The following is a 19,374-nucleotide window of genomic DNA, read 5'->3' as shown; positions in this document are numbered from 1 at the left end:
GTAGGTTATGGGTGTGAAGGGGGCATGGTCGTGGTGTAGGTGATGGGTGTGAAGGGGGCATGGTCGTGGTGTAGGTTATGGGTGTGAAGGGGGCATGGTCGTGGTGTAGGTGATGGGTGTGAAGGGGGCATGGTCGTGGTGTAGGTTATGGGTGTGAAGGGGGCATGGTCGTGGTGTAGGTTATGGGTGTGAAGGGGGCATGGTTGTGGTGTAGGTTATGGGTGTGAAGGGGGCATGGTCGTGGTGTAGGTGATGGGTGTGAAGGGGCATGGTCGTGGTGTAGGTGATGGGTGTGAAGGGGGCATGGTCGTGGTGTAGGTGATGGGTGTGAAGGGGGCATGGTCGTGGTGTAGGTGATGGGTGTGAAGGGGGCATGGTCGTGGTGTAGGTGATGGGTGTGAAGGGGCATGGTCGTGGTGTAGGTGATGGGTGTGAAGGGGGCATGGTCGTGGTGTAGGTTATGGGTGTGAAGGGGGCATGGTCGTGGTGTAGGTGATGGGTGTGAAGGGGGCATGGTCGTGGTGTAGGTTATGGGTGTGAAGGGGGCATGGTCGTGGTGTAGGTGATGGGTGTGAAGGGGGCATGGTCGTGGTGTAGGTGATGGGTGTGAAGGGTGCATGGTCGTGGTGTAGGTTATGGGTGTGAAGGGGGCATGGTCGTGGTGTAGGTTATGGGTGTGAAAGGGGCATGGTCGTGGTGTAGGTTATGGGTGTGAAGGGGGCATGGTCGTGGTGTAGGTGATGGGTGTGAAGGGGGCATGGTCGCGGTGTAGGTGATGGGTGTGAAGGGGGCATGGTCGTGGTGTAGGTGATGGCCGTGGGCTGAACTATGTCTGCGCCCTGGGCAAGAACATTTGAGGCTCTCATCTTGGCTGAAGAATGTTTTTTTGCCGTTTTAAGCTCATTTCCTGTAATTTCCTGTGTTCTTAGGCTCAAACATTATAACATTATCATTTGGGGCCTCATTTTATAGCTTTTATTTTGGTGATTATAAGTTCTCAAACGTTATGTGCTATTTTAAAAATATAGTATACTTTTTACATACTTTCTATTTGGTTTTAGTGATTGAAGTTGAAACTGAAAGCGTTTTTCCACCCAGAAAATAATGTTTATAGAAATGCACAAAAAATGTTATCCCACAACCTAAATGGACCCCTGCCATGACCCACAAGTGGGTCCCGACCCACAGTTTGGTATTGTGGGTACAACCAACCATGTTATACTGTGAGAGCAACGGTATAAACGTTTTTTCATTTTTTTTTATTTAACTAGGCAAGTCAGTTAAGAACAAATTCTTATTTACAATGAAGGCCTAGTTACAGTGGGTTAACTACCTTGTTCAGGGGCAGAACAACACATTTTTACCTTGTCAGCTTCATTCAATCCACCAACCTTCCGGTTACTGGCCCATTGCTCTAACCACTAGGCTACCTGCCGTTGAAATATAATAAAGCTGCCCCTGAAATACAATAAAGAACATCAATATATTGTACTGAGCTAATCAAGCAGCAGACAGCGCATAAGGTCTGTTATTTTACTGATGTCGAAGGTTAATTGATTTCTCTAACAAAGTTGGATGTTTTGTTTAGTTTATTCCATTTGGAATATGATTAAGCTTTTTTAATCTCTATACCTTGCCTCCAGAGCATTTATCTCCTGAGTGTGCAAATGCATTCTTGGTAATCAGGGTAGCCATACTGTTGTGTTGATTTCCAATATCCTGAAAGCAAAAATATGTTATTGTTAGTTAGTTAATGCTGGCAACAGAGTCGAGAAATATTGTGCATACAATGCATACAATGCATATCTCAACTCAAGAGTTGTTTTGCTCTGATTTCATATCATGAAACCCTGTGCAAAGAATTCTCAGTCAGAAATAATTGTTTTATCTTATTTAATAAGAAACACATTGGGAGGAAGTGACTTTGGCTTTGTGCTTAAATTTTTCCCTCTTTTTCCAAAATCTGTCATAATATGTGAAGGATCTCTTGCCCCACAAACATAGAGATGGAGAGTATTCTACTACCCTACCCTTCTCTTCTTTATTCAGTCTCGGCCCTCATGATTAATTGCATTGTCAATATACTGCAGTCAAAGATGTCCGGCAGGCCCTCCTCTTTAACACTCCCAGAGCTCAATAACTTGTTACTGTCATTGGTGAGGAGAATGCGCTGCCTTGCCAGTGCACTGCCAGGCTGCTTCCTCCCAGTGGCACCCTTGTCTTTCAGCTTGTCTTTCTCCTCCTGTTTTAATTAGATTTAACGTTCTTGACACCTCTGGGAGACTGAGTCGGGGCCTTGGCCAACGGTCTACGAGCCAAAACGTGCTCCAGTACCGAGTAGATATTGTGATTGTCAAAGGCTGCCAACAGTGTGTCATTTTGTTGGCATTGACAGTGAATAGTGATGACTCGGAGGCTGAAATGTTGTGTCAAAAGTTCACCTTTGCCATGTTATTATGATTCAGATTATGATTAAGGTCCGTTTCAGTGTCTTTCTGGCTTGTTGAGAAGGTTGTTTAGAAAATATGAAGACTAAGTTGAGTTCAGTCTTTGAGTTGTTCATGACCGAATACCGAAATGATTCAGTAAACAACTTTTCAAATCAGTGGTCCTATTCCCCCCGCCAATTTCCTGTTATTCAAACAAGGACTCCATTTCAGGCCTTCGTAACCCTACAACGTCAGTGATTGATAGTTATAGTGAAAGCTATCGCATGGATATCAATACATTAGATTGATTGTTCGACCTGATATCAGAGGCACAATTAGCAAGCCTGAATAAACCTAGTCAGAGTAGCTCACATAGTGTGTGAGTATGACACATCACCTTAGTGAAAAGTGTCTGTCAGTTAGGATTGAGTCCAGATCACTGCGTTTTGTTCGGGACGCTCGGCAGATGGAGTTGCACTTGTGGCTCCTTGAAGGCACAGAAGTTGTGTGAGAAAGAAACAGCACAGCTGCTGAACTTCAACTGACCCCAAACCAGTGAATAAAGCCTCGATATGTTGCAAGTCTAAAGGTCTTATTCAATCAAAACCGGAAACCAAGTTTTCAGGGTCAGACAAAACAGAACAAAATGCATATTTGAATTTGGAATGCAGGTCATCAATAATGCAATCTAAAGCAACTCAATTACATCAAGTATTCATTCAAGCTTGCAGTTCACAGAAAATGCAGTTTTACCTTACCCAGATCCTGATGGTGACAGATTTTTCATTGAGTGGGGGTGTAAATTGATGGCAGGAAAGGCAAGTTGTGTTTTTGTGCTGCAAATACTTGGACAAATTTTGATAAGCATAGAGGTTACTCTGGTTAATTAACATGCATGGCCACTATACTTTCGTGAATGTAACAACACACCCCAAAGCATCAACTTGCTATCAAAAGAGCAGGGCAGTTACAAAGGCACCATCTGGCCTACTACAAAATGTAAACAACAAATGTGTGTGTTTAACATTTTAACATCGATCCACATGCTATTAAGTGACTTTGGACAAGCTTGGCTCTGTCAGGTGGACATTGTATTTATATATTTTTTATGATTATAATTTTTTTGGAACATTTTGGCATATGACCAACATTCATTGATATACTGTAATGCTGGCGAAACCTTAACAGGCTTGCTTCAGCTCTGATTTTGATGGAGGCTGAGAAAGTAATGATAGAATATTTCCCACTTTACAATAAGTGTCCCTAAGACTTATTTGTTTGTATGATAGTTACATAGGCTGGTAATTAGTGTAATTATAGTGTAGGTACACATATTTATACCGTAGGTTAACATTAGTTGTAAGTGCTATTTAACAATATATGATTACACTGTTCTGGCCTATGAAACTACTATGCAAATACATAGGCATTGAGGACAATTCTCTATCATTTAATACAAGTGATCCATTTTGAACACTGATATTCTCATTAGAACAGACAAGATAAGGTTGTACTGTTACTCTTTAAAAAGGCCTAGCATGTGAAAATATACCAACCATCTAGTAGAATTACACAATAGACAATGTAAATACACTCTAATTGAATTTTGATGCATTTTCAAGCCTTTCAGGGTTCTGTTTCCTCAGATGGTTATTTGCGAAATGCTGGAGCCTTTGTATGTAAAGAGGGATTTGAATTCGAAGGAAAAAACACCTTATTTGCCAGGAAAGCGTTTGGTATATGAATGGGGCGTTTTATCTTCAAATGCAATTACTTAAGGTGCGAGCAAAAAGATACAAGGGCTGTTTTAAGATAAGTAGGGGAGTGCTGAGGGAATTTCAATAGGAGAGTGGTGTTGAATGAAGATTGAGGGGCTCTGGCATACTTTAATGTCCAACTTCATGATTCATATCTTGATATTATACCTGAAGCCCTCACTCAGACATTGTGCTGACAGGGGAAGTCTTGTGTTCCAGTTAAAGCACTTTGAACAAAGCCAGTGATGAAGCAATATTTTATTTTATTTATCTTACTTCTCCCGCTTTTCATTGCAGCTATTCATTACTTTGTGACAAGTAAGCCATGCAGTACATAGATATGTGGGAGAATGAGTTGTGAAGTGCAGGGAAATATTCTCTGGAAAGCATTTCCATTTATAGTAAAGAGGAATCTTATCATAGAGAAGGTGATGAACAAGGTAGGGGAGCAGGAATAAATGTTTTTCATGTGTCTTGGTGCAATGATTTGTGGATGGACCACTGTATTAATTAAGATGATGAATGATACCACAATAATTATGTTTGTAGCAGCGATTGGCCTTCTCCAGTCATGGTGAGTCACTGGGTTGACTAATTAAAGCTAGTCTGTGCCATTTCCACGCTCTCGTTGGCATTTTCAACTAATGAAATATAGCATCATAAGTTTGGAGGAATATGACTCCAATGGATAATAATGTGTTGAAAAACAAAATTTAAAGACAGCTGGAATTGAAAATGAATTCACAACAGAGTAATACGATTCTTCCTATGTAGCGTAACTATACATTTTATATAATCACTTGATACAGTTGATGTCGGAGGTTTACATACACCTTAGCCAACCACATTTAAACTCAGTTTCTCACAATTCCTGACATTTAATCCTAGTAAAAATTCCCTGTTTTTGATCACCACTTTATTTTAAGAATGTGAAATGTCAGAATAAGAGATAATAGAGAGAATGATATATTTCAGCTATTATTTATTTCATCACATTTCCAGTGGGTCAGAAGTTTACATACACTCAATTAGTATTTGGTAGCATTGCCTTTAAATTGTTTAACTTGGGTCAAATGTTTCGGGGAGCCTTCCACAAGCTTCCCACACTCTAAGCTGGGTGAATTTTGTCCCATTCCTCCTGACAAAGCTGGTGTAACTGAAACAGGTTTGTAGGCCTCCTTACTCGCACAGGCTTTTTCAGTTCTACCCACAAATATTCTATGGGATTGAGGTCAGGGCTTTGTGATGCCACTCCAATACCTTGACTTTGTTGTCCTTAAGCCATTTTGCCACAACTTTGGAAGTATGCTCAGGGTCATTGTCCATTTGGGAGACCCATTTGCGACCAAGCTTTAACTTCCTGACTGATTTCTTGAGATTTTGCTTCAATATATCCACATAATTTTCTATCCTCATGATGCCATCAATTTTGTGAAGTGCACCAGTCCCTCCTGCAGCAAAGCCCCCCACAACATGATGCTGCCACCCCTGTGCTTCACGGTTTGGATGGTGTTCTTCACCTTGCAAGCCTGCCCCTTTTTCCTCCAAACATAACGATGGTCATTATGGCCAAACATTTCTATTTTTGTTTCATCAGACAAGAGGACATTTCTCCAAAAAGTACGATATTTGTCCCCATGTGCAGTTGCAAACCGTAGTCTGGCTTTTTTATGGCTGTTTTGGAGCAGTGACTTCTTTCTTGCTGAGCGGCCTTTCAGGTTATGTCGATATAGGACTTGTTTTACTGTGGATATAGATACTTTTGTACCTGTTTCCTCAAGCATCTTCACAAGGTCCTTTGCTGTTGCTCTGGGATTGATTTGCACTTTTCGCACCAAAGTACATTCATCTCTAAGAGACAGAACGTGTCTCCTTCCTGAGCGGTATGACAACTGTGTGGTCCCATGTGTTTATACTTGCGTACTGTTGTTTGTACAGATGAACGTGGTACCTTCAGTCGTTTGAAAATTGCTCCCAAGGATGAAGCAGACTTGTGGAATTCTGCTTTTTTTCTGAGGTCTTGGCTGATTGCTTTTGATTTTCCCATGATGTCAAGCAAAGAGGCACTGAGTTTGAAGGTAGGCCCTGAAATACATCCACAGGTACACCTCCAATTGACTCAAATGATGTTAATTAGCCGATCAAGCCTCTAACGCCATGACATAATTTTCTGGAACTATCCGAGCTGTTTAAAGGCACATTCAACTTAGTGTATGTAAACTTCTGACCCACTGGAATTGTGATACAGTGAGTTATAAGTGAAATAATCTGTCTGTAAACAATTGTTGGAAAAATGACTTGTGTCATGCACAAAGTAGATGTCCTAATCGACTTGCCAAATATATCGTTTGTCAACAAGAAATGTGTGGAGTGGTTGAAAAACTAGTTTTAATGACTCCAACCTAAGTGTATGTAAATCTCCGACTGTACATGCGAACAGCTTGAAACCAATCAGCTTGCAACCAAATAAAACTCATTTAATTTGAATGAAAATAGGTTTTCTGAGCCTCTTGAGTGGCGCAGAGGTCTAAGGCACTGCATCACAGTGCTAGAGGCATCACTACAGACCTGGTTTAATTCCAGGCTGTGTCACAACCAGCCGTGATCGGGAGTCCCATAGGGCGTCGCACAATTGGCCCAGCGTCGTCCAGGTTAGGGGAGGGTTTGGCTGGGGGGGCTTATCTTGGCTCATTGTGGCGTGCCGGGTGCCTGCAGGCTGACCTCGGTTGACCAGTGTTTCCTCCGACACATTGGTATGGCTTGTTAAGCAGGAGGATGCTTAAGAAGTGTTGTTTGGCAGGTTATGTTTCAGAGGGTTTTGCCTCCCGAGCCCGTTGGGGAGTTGTAGTGATGAGACAATATTGAAAAAGGGGGTAACATCTTTTTTCCTGTATTGGGCCATTGCTATTGTGGGGTTCCCGCTGTGGAGTTGATTGAATTCTGCCCTTTGACAGTACTCATTTGCTTTATAAACTTTTTTAAGTGGAAGCCCTTACACGATTTTAGTGTCTGTCTGTCTGTCTGTCTGTCTGTCTGTCTGTCTGTCTGTCTGTCTGTCTGTCTGTCTGTCTGTCTGTCTGTCTGTCTGTCTGTCTGTCTGTCTGTCTGTCTGTCTGTCTGTCTGTCTGTCTGTCTGTCTGTCTGTCTGTCTGTCTGTCTGTCTGTCTGTCTGTCTGTCTGTCTGTCTGTCTACACAGTCTGAAAGAAATAATATCAGACACTGACCTCAATCACGTTAGTAAACATTTAGGAAAACACCCTCAACCCTCCTCTAGTCAGTGAGAGAGAACATTTCATGAAGATTTGTCTTCAACTCCACATGACAATGAGGACAAGATAATGAGTTTTAAGGGAATGCCTTTTTGGCAGGACTGACTGAAATCCCACCCCCAAAATTAAGGCTTTGCTAGGCGTCGTCAGACTGTGTCATATTTCATCTAAAATAAACCTTGCAGAAATGAGGATTGGAGACAGATTTGACCTCTCGCTGTGTCATTGCAACCGCTTGTTGTTTATCTTTGTGTAGTCGGCTGGATTGAAAGCATTGTGCATGTGATTATCAGCTGTCCGCACGGACCGGCACTGAATGGAACTGTGATAATGTTGCTGCACTGCCAAAATGGCCTGTAAATCCCTCCTAGACTAGCATTGAATGCTTATGACTGGGTTGCTGGCGATACCAGAGAGCCTGGGGTGATGAGAGCATACACTGTATGGCAGGGTAGAGCAAAGCACTGTCATATACAGCCCACTGAAACTGCAGACTCATCTACTATAAGAACGAACATGAGAAATGAAAGACAGAACTCATGTGAAGTTGTATTTTCTGACAATTCTAGGAGAGCCTTATATCTGCACACCACATTTGGCCCCTATCTGTGAGTCTGTTCTCCAAATATAAAGCATAGCAGCTGTGCGAGGCGGCTAAGAAAATGGAGAGAGAGAGCAAGAGAGAGAGAGAGAGAGAGAGAGAGAGAGAGAGAGAGAGAGAGGTGTAGTGCAGTGCAACACTGCAAAAGCAGCTAGCTAGGCCCCACAAAAGGCTTGTTAAAGCTGTGTGTGTGGAGTGAGGATGAGTCAGAGGGAGCTGTTGTTCGTGAGTACAGTCCAGTTTGATCTCATCAGCTCTGCTCAGGGCTCTGTAAACCCAACAGAGCACTCCTCAGGATGTCCTCTCAGGATGTCTTCCCATTGACATTTCCTCAGGAAGTGAGTCATCTGGGCTTTCGAGAACATTGATTTTCATTGTATTTCACATCTTGAAATGGGATTAAGAAATATTAAATGTCTATTTCCAACTGGTTATCACTTCAGTAAATTAATAATGAAATGAGCGCTCGTCATTTGCTGTGAATTTCACAAATGGTATCTCCATATTCATTGGAATTCACATAAGATAAATGAAAAGTTAATAACCGTTTTTAAAATGTATTTGCTCCTCTCTCTAGGTTAAGAACGATATCAAGCATCTTTTTGATTAGTTAAAATACCTGAATATAGCTAGAATAATGTACATTTTGCAAAAAGGTCATATCAAATGTAATCACTTTAAAGGAAGATGTGGACTTGGAATGTGCCACTTGACAATGTTCCTTTAGAAGACTATACAGAAGGAATTATAGCTTACTGTAACTACTTTATGAAATGACAAAATTATGAAAACATCACAGGTGTGAAATAACTTGAGTGAGATGAGTAATCAGCCTGCATCTCTGTGGATTAATCATAGCTAATCATAGCCACAAATGTACACGTGTCCTAACTTTAGTACACTGAGATGCAAAGGACGACAGACACCATTGCTGTCAGTAACAACGAAGCTCATGCATGTTGGATAGAAGCGTTGTTGTGGCCGGAGGCAAAACTTTGAAGCTTAGCAAACAATTATTTCATGACACAGTATCTAATGTTATTTAAAAACAATGTACACTATATATACAAAAGTATGTGGACAGCCCTTCAAATGAGTGGATGCAGCTATTTCAGCCACACCCAGCTGCTGACAGGAGTATTAAATCGAGCACACAGCCATGCAATCTCCACAGAAAACATTGGCAGTATAATGGCTTTACTGAAGACCTCAGTGACTTTCAACATGGCACTGTCAAAGGGTGCCACCTTCCAACAAGTCAGTTCGTCACATTTCTTCCCTTCTAGAGCTTCCCCGGTCAACTGTAAGTGCTGTTATTGTGAAGTGCTAACTCATAGGAGAAACAACAGCTCAGCCGCGAAGTGGTAGGCCACACAAGTTCACAGAACGGAACTGCCGAGTGCTGAAAGTGTAGTGTGTAAAAATGATTTGTCCTCAGTTGCAACACTCCTGACCGATGGAACTCTGGAAGCAACTTCAGCACAAGAACCATTCATTGGGAGCTTCATGAAATGCGTTTCCCACACAAAGCTAAGATCACAATGCGCAATGCCAAACATCGGCTGAAGTGGTGTAAAGTTCGCCGCCATTGGACTTTGGAGCAGTGGAAACGCACCCTCTGGAGTAATAAATCACCCTATACCGTCTGGCAGTCCGAAGGATGAATCTGGGTTTGGTGGATGCCAGGAGAACAGTACCTGCCCAAATGCATAGTGCCAACTGTAAAATTTGATGGAGGGGGAATAATGGTCTGGGGCTGTTTTTTATGGTTTGGGCTCGGCCCCTTAGTTCCAGTGAAGGAAAATCTTAACGCTACAGCATACAATGACTTTCTAGACAATTCTGTGCTTCCAAATTTGTGGCAACAATTTGGGGAAGGCTCTTTCCTGTTTCAGCATGACAATGCCCCCTTGCACAAAGTGAAGTCCGTACAGAAATGGTTTGTCAAGATTGGTGTTGAAGAACTTGACTGGCCTTGACTGGACAGAGCCCTGACCTCAACCCCATCGAACACCTTTGGGATGAATTGGAATGCCGACTACAAGCCAGGCCTAATCGCCAAACATCAGTGGCCAACCTCACTAATTCTCTTGTTGCTGAATGGAAGCAAGTCCCCACAGCAATGTTCCAACGTCTAGTGGAAAGCCTTCCCAGAAGAGTGGAGGCTGTTATACTGTATCAGCAAAGGGGGGACCAACTCCATATTAATGCCCATGATTTTGGAACAGATGTTCGAAGAGCAGGTGTACACATACTTTTGGTCATGCATTGTATTACACTATCTCTGGAAAATAAGCATGATGTAACTATATAGGTATGCATTTATAAAGTGAATAACTACAACAGAATTATCACAGGATGTTGAGGTAACAAGTTATGTACAATCTACATACAACAGTGTAATCCATATTGTGTGAGTGTGTGGGTGGGTGTGTACATGCGTACATACGCATGTATTAGTGCTATGAAGGTGAGGGTAGAGTTTGGAGAAAAAAATGTGCAGTGTCACCAAGGCCATTAAGGCCTCAACCATGTCAGGTTGCTGCACCTTTGTCCAATGATGTTGGTTTACCCTAGAGTGACATGCTATGACAGATTCCATTGCCTCTGTAACTTTAAAGACAGTATGACACATTTAGTGAAGTGTATAACGGTCTTTGTTGTTGGAAGAAGAGGAGGACTAAGGTGCAGCGTGGTTTGTGTCCATATTTATTAGATGAACACGGAAATAACAAAACTAACCAAGAGAACGACCTGAAAACAGTTCTGGCTGGTGCAGACACACAACAGAAAACAGAAAATAATCACCCACGAAACACAATAGAAACCCGGCTCCCTAAATATGGTTCTCAATCAGGGACAACGATAGACATTCTCCTCTGATTGAGAACCATACCAGGCCAAACATAGAAATAGCAAATCATAGAAAAACTAACATAGACAACCCACCCAACTCACGCCCTGACCATACTAAAACAAAGACATAACAAAATAACAAAGGTCAGAACGTGACAAAGTGTGCATTTTATAGAAAGGTGGAGTTAAAATCCTTAAAAGTCTATTGACGCACCCGTGCGGAAATCTAAGTAACATAATAAAAATATCTGACAGTTTAAGCTCGCGATACAGAGGTGTTTGTCAGACAATGAGACCTCGCAAAAATCAGTCTTCTCACAAAAACGTCTTTAACTTCTCTATGGAAAGGGGAGACTATCACGAACATGATCCGTTTCGGTAACCCATACAAAACGAATGGAAGTATGGAGATAGTTTTGTGCCAACAAAAATAAAGGGTTAAATATGTGTCCAAAAAACTCTTCACAACCTTTATTCCTTATGATACATTTATTTTTTTACTGTCATTTTTGCCATTTATGAATGTGTTATTCAATGCATTTTATATGGGCTTTAATAGTAAAGGCCACATTTAAATTCTTATATATGTATCATTGTTTTATATACCTAAAGGGTTCCTAAAATTATAAATGAAATAGCTAAATGATCCATGGTATGACCATCTTAAAGCAATTCCATATGCTGGCTTATTACGGTCCCCTGGATCAAATTAGGGTTAGATGCCTTCCTCAAGGGCACAAAGATCGTTTTGAGACCATATCCGCTCAAGTATTCGAAACAGCGACCATTTGGTTACTGACCAACGTTCTAACTACTAGGCTACAAGCAGATCACAGATCGGAGACTGTCAATACGTTTTTTTTATTTAACCGGACAAGTCAGTTTAGAACTCATTATTATTTAGAATGACAGCCTACACCGGCCAAACCCAGTCGACGCTGGGCCAATTGTGTGCCGCCCTATGAGACTCCCAATCACAGCCAGTTGTGATGCATCCTGGATTCGAACCAGGGTGTCTATAGTGGTGCCTCAAGCACTGAGATACGGTGCCTTAGACCGCTGCACCACTCGAGAGCTGCATTTGGGTACCCACCAACAGGGGCAGGTTAGCAGGGCCATTTCATGTCAGTGACCCAGAGTCTTTAATTTTTCAACGTTTTTCTCTTTTGTCTTTTTTCTATGGTCCTTAAGGTTAATCTGCAGGTTTGTAATATAACAGAAAGCTAATGGGGGATTTAGACTTTCTATGTCGAATAAATCACGATGTTATTACATATAAGTGTATATTTTATAACATTGTGTAATCAACATGGATTAGGGAGCAATATCTTATCCATGATGATTAGACATTAACCCAATGATTTACACTGTTGTGCCCGCTTGATTTAAGACTTTTTTTAATTGTGTGAGCTGCAGATTTCTGGGTTGGATTAGTCTATTTCATTCTGCTTGTTTTGAACATTAGAAATAATTTCCCTTTAAAGGGACAAGCATCAGTCGCTACTTGTAAAATAATTATATGTATCCATTGATTCTTGAAGGATATAACTTAGAAATGCCTCACGAGCTTATATATCCGTTTTTTTGTACTCCAATGTTGGCAAACAAAGTAAGAAGAATTTCTAGTGCTGCTTTGAAAACAGTGTTGATAGGGACCCGGCGCTAGATGAGATCTTTTGGCTGGTGAGAACCCACCAGGACACAATGCCATTGAACAATCGCCAAAGATCTGCCAAAGATCTGTCCACGAAAATGTGTTTTTTTCTGTATGGAGAGTGTTGAATTTGAGAGTGAAAGTGTCAGTGAGTGTCGAATTTGGTCAACAAAAACATTTAACTGCTAATTTGCTACGTGAGGTTTATTTGATCGATTAGAAATTTCGTAATAGTTAGGTTGTACTGATATACACGCAGTATACAAAACATTAAGTACACCTGCTTTTTCAATGACAGACTGACCAGGTGAATCCAGGTGAAAGCTATGATCCTTTTTGATGTCACTTGATAAATCCACTTCAATCAGTGTAGATGAAGGGGAGGATACAGGTTAAAGAAGGATTTCTAAGCCTTGAGACAATTGAGACATGGATTGTGTACAGTACGTGTGCAATTCAGAGGGTGAATGTACAAGACAAAATATAGAAGTGTATGGTAGTAGTTGCCAGGTGCACCAGTTTGTGTCAAGAACTGCAACACTGCTGGGTTTTTCATGCTCAACAGTTTCCCGTGTGGAAATAGAATGGTCTACCAACCAAAGGACATCCAGCCAACTTGACACAACTGTGGGAAGCATTGAAGTCAACATGGGGCAGCATCCCTGTGGAATGCTTTCGACACCTTGTAGAGTTCATGCCCCGATGGATTGAGGCTATTCTGAGGGCAAAAGAGGGGGGTGCATCTCAATATTTGGAAGGTGTTCCTAATGTTTGGTATACTTAGGGTAAGTAGACACAGTTCAGTATAACGGAGTTGTCCCTGCTGTCAAAGAGATAGATAGAGGACTCATCATGGATATAACCCGTTTTAGCATGGACATTGCGATTGAGGGATTCCACCATTTTAACGTAGTCAACTAGGTGGGGATTTCTATGAGTTTGAGTAAATCAGCCAATGAAGAAGAAAATTGACGACTTTTAAAGGAGCCTCAATGAAGCTCTAAATGGCAAGAACGTTCCCACCTAATCTTGCCTTCTCCCTCCATAAATGAGGTCATGTATTTCCATTGTTATAGTGGTCACTTGACTATCTTTTCAATATAATAGACAATATTTGACCATCTCAATCTCCAAGTGCTGCCACCAATGCCTGTCCTGGTCGTCAAGCTCAAGTTCTACTCATAGGTATTGATTATGCCTTCTCATCGATTATTTCCTTATTCATCAATTTGTCAATCCAGTTGGACAGAAATATGAATTGTTTGCCCTATTCCAGAATATCTGTCACGTTCTGACCTTAATTTCCTTTGTTTTGTATTTATTTAGTATGGTCAGGGCGTGAGTTGGGTGGGTTGTCTATGTTTGTTTTTCTAGGTTTTGGGAATTTCAATGTTTCGGCCTAGTATGGTTCTCAATCAGAGGCAGGTGTCATTAGTTGTCTCTGATTGAGAATCATACTTAGGTAGCCTGGGTTTCACTGTGTGTTTGTGGGTGATTGTTTCCGTGTCTGTGTTTGTTCGCCACACGGTACTGTTTCGGTTTTGTTCACGTTTATTGTTTTGTATTCATTGAGTGTTCAGTTCATGTTTTTAAATAAACAACCATGGACACTTACCACGCCGCATCTTGGTCCGATCCTTGCTACACCTCCTCTTCAGACGAAGAGGAGGAAAACCCTTACAATATCTTTGATGTTCCAATGAATGAATAAATGTAAATAATATAAAAACACGGCTCTCTTAACCTAGCCTTAAAGGCACAGTGCAGTCTAAATGTAGTTTTTTTCCTGTGTTTTGTATCTTATTGTACAGCAGTTGATTAAACTAACACTGCAAAAGTGTGATGCCATTTATTTATTTGTATATTTTATTATATTATATTTTATTTGATATAAAAACCGCTGCATTGGACCTTTAAGGTAGACTTAACCAAGTTAAGGTTAGCCTTACCGTATTGGACATGTTTAGAGTGGGCCTGTCCGATCTGGGGTTCATAAAAGTATTCTAAGAGCCTTTTGTCCTGACTCTCTTCCTTGTCTACTTTTTGGAAAAAGGCCCACAGTAAATTGTCTCCTGCGATGCCTTCAGAGAGGAGAGGGAGATGAAGTGGAAGGTGACAAGAGCGTTGTTATTGTCTTTGGCTGTAGCAGTATACATTTGTCAAGTATAAGGTATTCAAATTAATCATAATTATACAACAATCAAGCAGGGTTCAATCTTTCCACAACTTGGTGTTCCATTTAAGAATAAATATTTTCCAATTTCTCATTGTGTTACACAAAAACTATGTTAAAATCTCAAGTTATGTGGTGTAGAAACAAGCTTTTCTTTTTTGTTCTTGCAAATCCAAGAGTTATTATTTTTGTCACTTTTTCTTGATGACTTTTCTCTAAAACTAGATTGTTTTACCCATTATTCTCCCTGAAAAGACCGTGAGACAGTGCTTTCTGGCAGTGTTCTGTGATGCCTAATGGCTCTTTTGCACCATTACAAGTTGCATTACCAAAAAGATGCACCTTGATAGAGCGCAGGCGGGGGGGGGGGGGGGGGGTGATGGAGTACATTGGTTTCTACTGAGAGTCACTCAGTAAAATGGCTTTCCACTTCACCTCTGAGATAATTTTAAAAAGAACTGTGTGACAGTTCAGGCCGCCTTTCATCCGCTGTTTAGAAATGGCAGTAGAAGAAGCCAGCGGGTGTCATATTCTAAAAAGAAAACCTCTCCCTCTTTCTATCCTCCATCTTCCTCTCTCACTTTCTCTCTTTCTCTTGCTCCCCCACCTCTTTCTCTCTATCTCTCTCTCTCTCTGTTTTGCATACATACAGAGGCTCTTTCACATTGCAAGACCGTGCATCAATAAGGTTTGAAGATGTTATCACAGGGCCTGTGAACGGATTCCATCAACTCGCTGTGATTTGCATTTCTTAAACTAGGCAAAGCAAGAGCGATGCATTATGCACCGCTGGCAATGTACTCTGCATAAATCCAGTATTTGAGCCTGCATTCAAGAATGTGTAATTTTATGAATTCCATTTTAAGAGAATTTGCTTGCGTAGAGAGAGATGGATTGCTGGTTGTTTCTATCGTATTGAGCTTCTCCATTGGTAGCTTGAAATTGAAGTACTGAAGGGGGTCTGAACTTCCTGATTTGGCCTTGTTTTTGGGCTTGGTCATTAAGAAATGCAGCGGCCATGACTGAAGCCAGAACAAGAGTAGTCTTGGGGGGAGGTTAATGTGGGTGTCTCGTGTGTGTTTGTGGTAAGCGTTTGCACATTCACTCTGCCAAAACAGTACACAGTTACAGTCACTCACCCTTTTAGATAACTTAAAACAGTCTAACCAGATCTTTTGTCTTGAAGTTGCCTAGGGTAGCCAGTGGTAGACAACTTTAGGCTAGTGTGTGACCGTGGCAAAGTTGATTTGACATTGGATAGCCTATCTTTGGTGTTAGTTAGGGACAGTCAATAAATGACACAGTGTAAATGGGACAATATTTTAATGTTGCACATATTTAGCTATTTAACCTGTTGCTTCTACCCGGGACGCTTGCGTCCCAACTAGAGCTCTGGAAATGCAAATGCGCTACGCTAAATGCTAATCGTATTAGTTAAAACTCAAAAGTTCATTAAAATACACATGCAGGGTATCGAATTAAAGCTACACTCGTTGTGAATCCAGGCAACAAGTCAGATTTTTAAAATGCTTTTCGGCGAAAGCATGAGAAGCTATTATCTGATAGCATGCAACACCCCAAAAGACCCACAGGGGACGTAAACAAAATAATTAGCATTTCGGCGTTACACAAACCGCACAATAAAATAGAAAACATTCATTACCTTTCACCATCTTCTTTGTTGGCACTCCTAGATGTCCCATAAACACTATTTGGGTCTTTATTTCGATTAAATCGGTCCATATAAAGCCTAGATATCGTTATATGTAGACTGTGTGATAAACGAAAAAAAACATCGTTTCAAAACGTAACGTCATTTTTTAAAATTCAAAAAGTCGACGATAAACTTTCACAAAACACTTCGAAATACGTTTGTAATGCAACTTTAGGTATTAGTAAACGTTAATAAGCGATAAAATTCATCAGGAGGCGATGTAAAGATTATTAGCTGTCCGTCTGGAAAAATGTCCGGCTAGAAACTCAACGAAAATATCCGGTCCTAGACCGGATTAGATACGGTGTCCTGTATGTGTTTGACCAAGAAAAAACTTGAAGGGAAATGACAAGACTCTAGACACCCTGTGGAAGCTGTAGGTACTGCAACCTCAGTCAATTAATTGTGGTTCACGTTTATCAATGGGTTCAAGTAGCGCATGGATATATTTTCCCCATTTTCAGTGATCAGTTTTTCCTGTGCTTTTCAATGTAAATGCCGTTCTGGTAAAGCCACAGCAGTGATTTAACCAGTTTTTTAAACGTCTGAGTGTTTTCTATCCACACAGACTAAGCAAATGCATATACTATATTCCTGGCATGAGTAGCAGGGCGCTGAAATGTTGCGCGATTTTTAACAGAATGTTCAAAAAAGTAGAGGGTCGACTGAAGAGGTTAACTTTTTGAAATATTGTACATTGTATAACTTACTGATGGTCCCTAACTAGCCCCTGTCATGTCTTTTTCTATGCCGGATTAAGTGATATGACATGCTATTCTATAAAATAATTTCTCTGTAATTAATATTACCTGATTGAGCTAATCATGTAATTATAATTAACTAGAGAGTCGGGGCACCACGAAATAATTACTAGAACTCTTAAAGATCTATTAATATTTTACATCAATAGCAGTCAATATTAATCATCATCTTAATTCAGTCTCATCTGAAAGTTGTAAATTCTTGGTTATCTGCACGGACCCTGGCTAACAAGTTGAATCAGCAATACAAAATTGGGTTTAATTATTTATTTACTAAATACCTAACTAATCACACAGAATTACATATACACATAATTAATCATAACTTGATCACAAATTATGTCATAAAGAAAAACGTCCCTAGCGGCCGGAACAGATATGACAGCTTGTTACACAAAAGAAAAGGGGCTGGGTTTGAGTAAAAGAGCGGGAAGACTGAGGAACAAAAGGCGAAGCTGTGCTATCGTAAATACAATATCTTATGCAATCTAAATTAACAACCATTTGGAAAAGGAAAATGCAATAAATATTTACTCTGAGCTGCGCTTCAGTAGGTTGGTGGTAGATGGAAGGCCATGTTGCCGAACCGAGTTCTTTGTTCTTTGAAGAATGTCTCTGGTGGTCAATTGGATACGTTGTAGTAACAACGTTGTGTGATAGACGGGATACTCTGTCTGTTCCTTCCTAACATGCGTTTACAGCTGCTGTTGCTAACTCAACGGCTAGGAGGTATCACTTCTGTAGTGAATAAGAGTTCAAAGTTCATACCATTCGCAACCAAAGCACACGATGATGTTGGCTTCGTTCTGTAGTTATTATCTGAATCATTCTGACATCGGACCGTCGTCCTCACATCCTCGGAACAGAAGGTTATATTGTCATCAAGGCTTTATATAGGAAGGGAGAGGAGGCGTGTTTGAAAAGTTTTATAGTCCATGTCCCTTCACAGGGGCGGGCCACTGATTGAGCAGAGCCTTATTTTAGAAGCTGAAATCACATTTCATCCCATCACGAATAATTTCATATTCAAACATTTAAATTAAACAACAATTCCATGTGAATCTGTTAACTATGATGTGTAGACTTTCCACTGTAGAGTTTATGTCATCTTGTCATTGATGAGAATGTCTCAGATGACAACCAAACTGACATCATGTTCATTAAGTACCACCGCATATGTTCAATTGGTCGGATTACCAGAATATAGTTCATTTCCCCCCACCTTCTGATGTTCCCAGAATCTCTATGTTAACCAAGGGTTTTGCAAATGTAACATCAGTAGAGTAGAGAGAGGAAAAATGGGGGAAGAGGTATTTATGACTGTCATAAACCTAGCCCTAGGCCAACGTCATAACACCCCAAAGGGATATCGAATGTCAAACCAAATTGACCATAGGCATTAACATTGGTTAACAGCTGCACTCTGAATTTATGATTACTTGGGTGCTTCCACCTGTGGGCATGTGGGCAGAAATTGAAATAAACCCAACCCAAGGAAAACTGTTACGGTAGCCTTCATTCCATGATATACAATTTTCTACAATCATCTCGCACATCTCAGTTTTGGACGAGACTGACTTTTTGACCAAAATTATTTTATTTACAATTTGTAGTACATTTTGACACGAGCTCATATCGATGCCACATAGGCCATTTTAAAAACGAGAAGTTGCTTTTTAGGGGCAGTGACTCTTTAATAACCTGCAATCAATACAGCCAAAATAGTCAATGCACTGCTCCAAACAAGTACCACGTCTACCTTTGACTCATTCCTCTCTGCCTCCTTCTTTCCACTCCTCTCCTCTTTTGACCTCACCCTCTCACCTTCCCCCTCTACTCACAAGGCAGGCAATACGCTCGACCTCATCTTTACTAGATGCTGTTCTTCCACTAACCTCACTGCAACTCCCCTCCAAGTCTCCGACCACTACCTTGTATCCTTTTCCCTCTTGCTCTCATCCAACACTTCCCACACTGCCCCTACTCGGATGGTATCTCGCCGTCCCAATCTTCGCTCTCTCTCCCCAGCTACTCTCTCCTCTTCCATCCTATCATCTCTTCCCTCTGCTCAAACCTTCTCCAACCTATCTCCTGATTCTGCCTCCTCAACCCTCCTCTCCTCCCTTTCTGCATCCCTTGATTCTCTATGTCCCCTATCC

At 41.0% G+C, this 19,374-nt stretch overlaps 1 protein-coding gene across 1 annotated transcript in view; it reads left to right on the top strand.

The window, feature by feature from the left end:
• Positions 1-19,374, top strand: part of LOC115130798 (leucine-rich repeat and immunoglobulin-like domain-containing nogo receptor-interacting protein 2) — a 139,777-nt gene that overhangs the window by 34,159 nt on the left and 86,244 nt on the right. The gene's annotated exons all lie outside the window — the stretch shown is intronic.

Source organism: Oncorhynchus nerka, linkage group LG6 (genome assembly GCF_034236695.1).
Source record: "Oncorhynchus nerka isolate Pitt River linkage group LG6, Oner_Uvic_2.0, whole genome shotgun sequence".
Taxonomy (NCBI): Eukaryota; Metazoa; Chordata; class Actinopteri; order Salmoniformes; family Salmonidae; genus Oncorhynchus; species Oncorhynchus nerka.
This window is presented reverse-complemented; position numbering and strand designations above follow the sequence as displayed.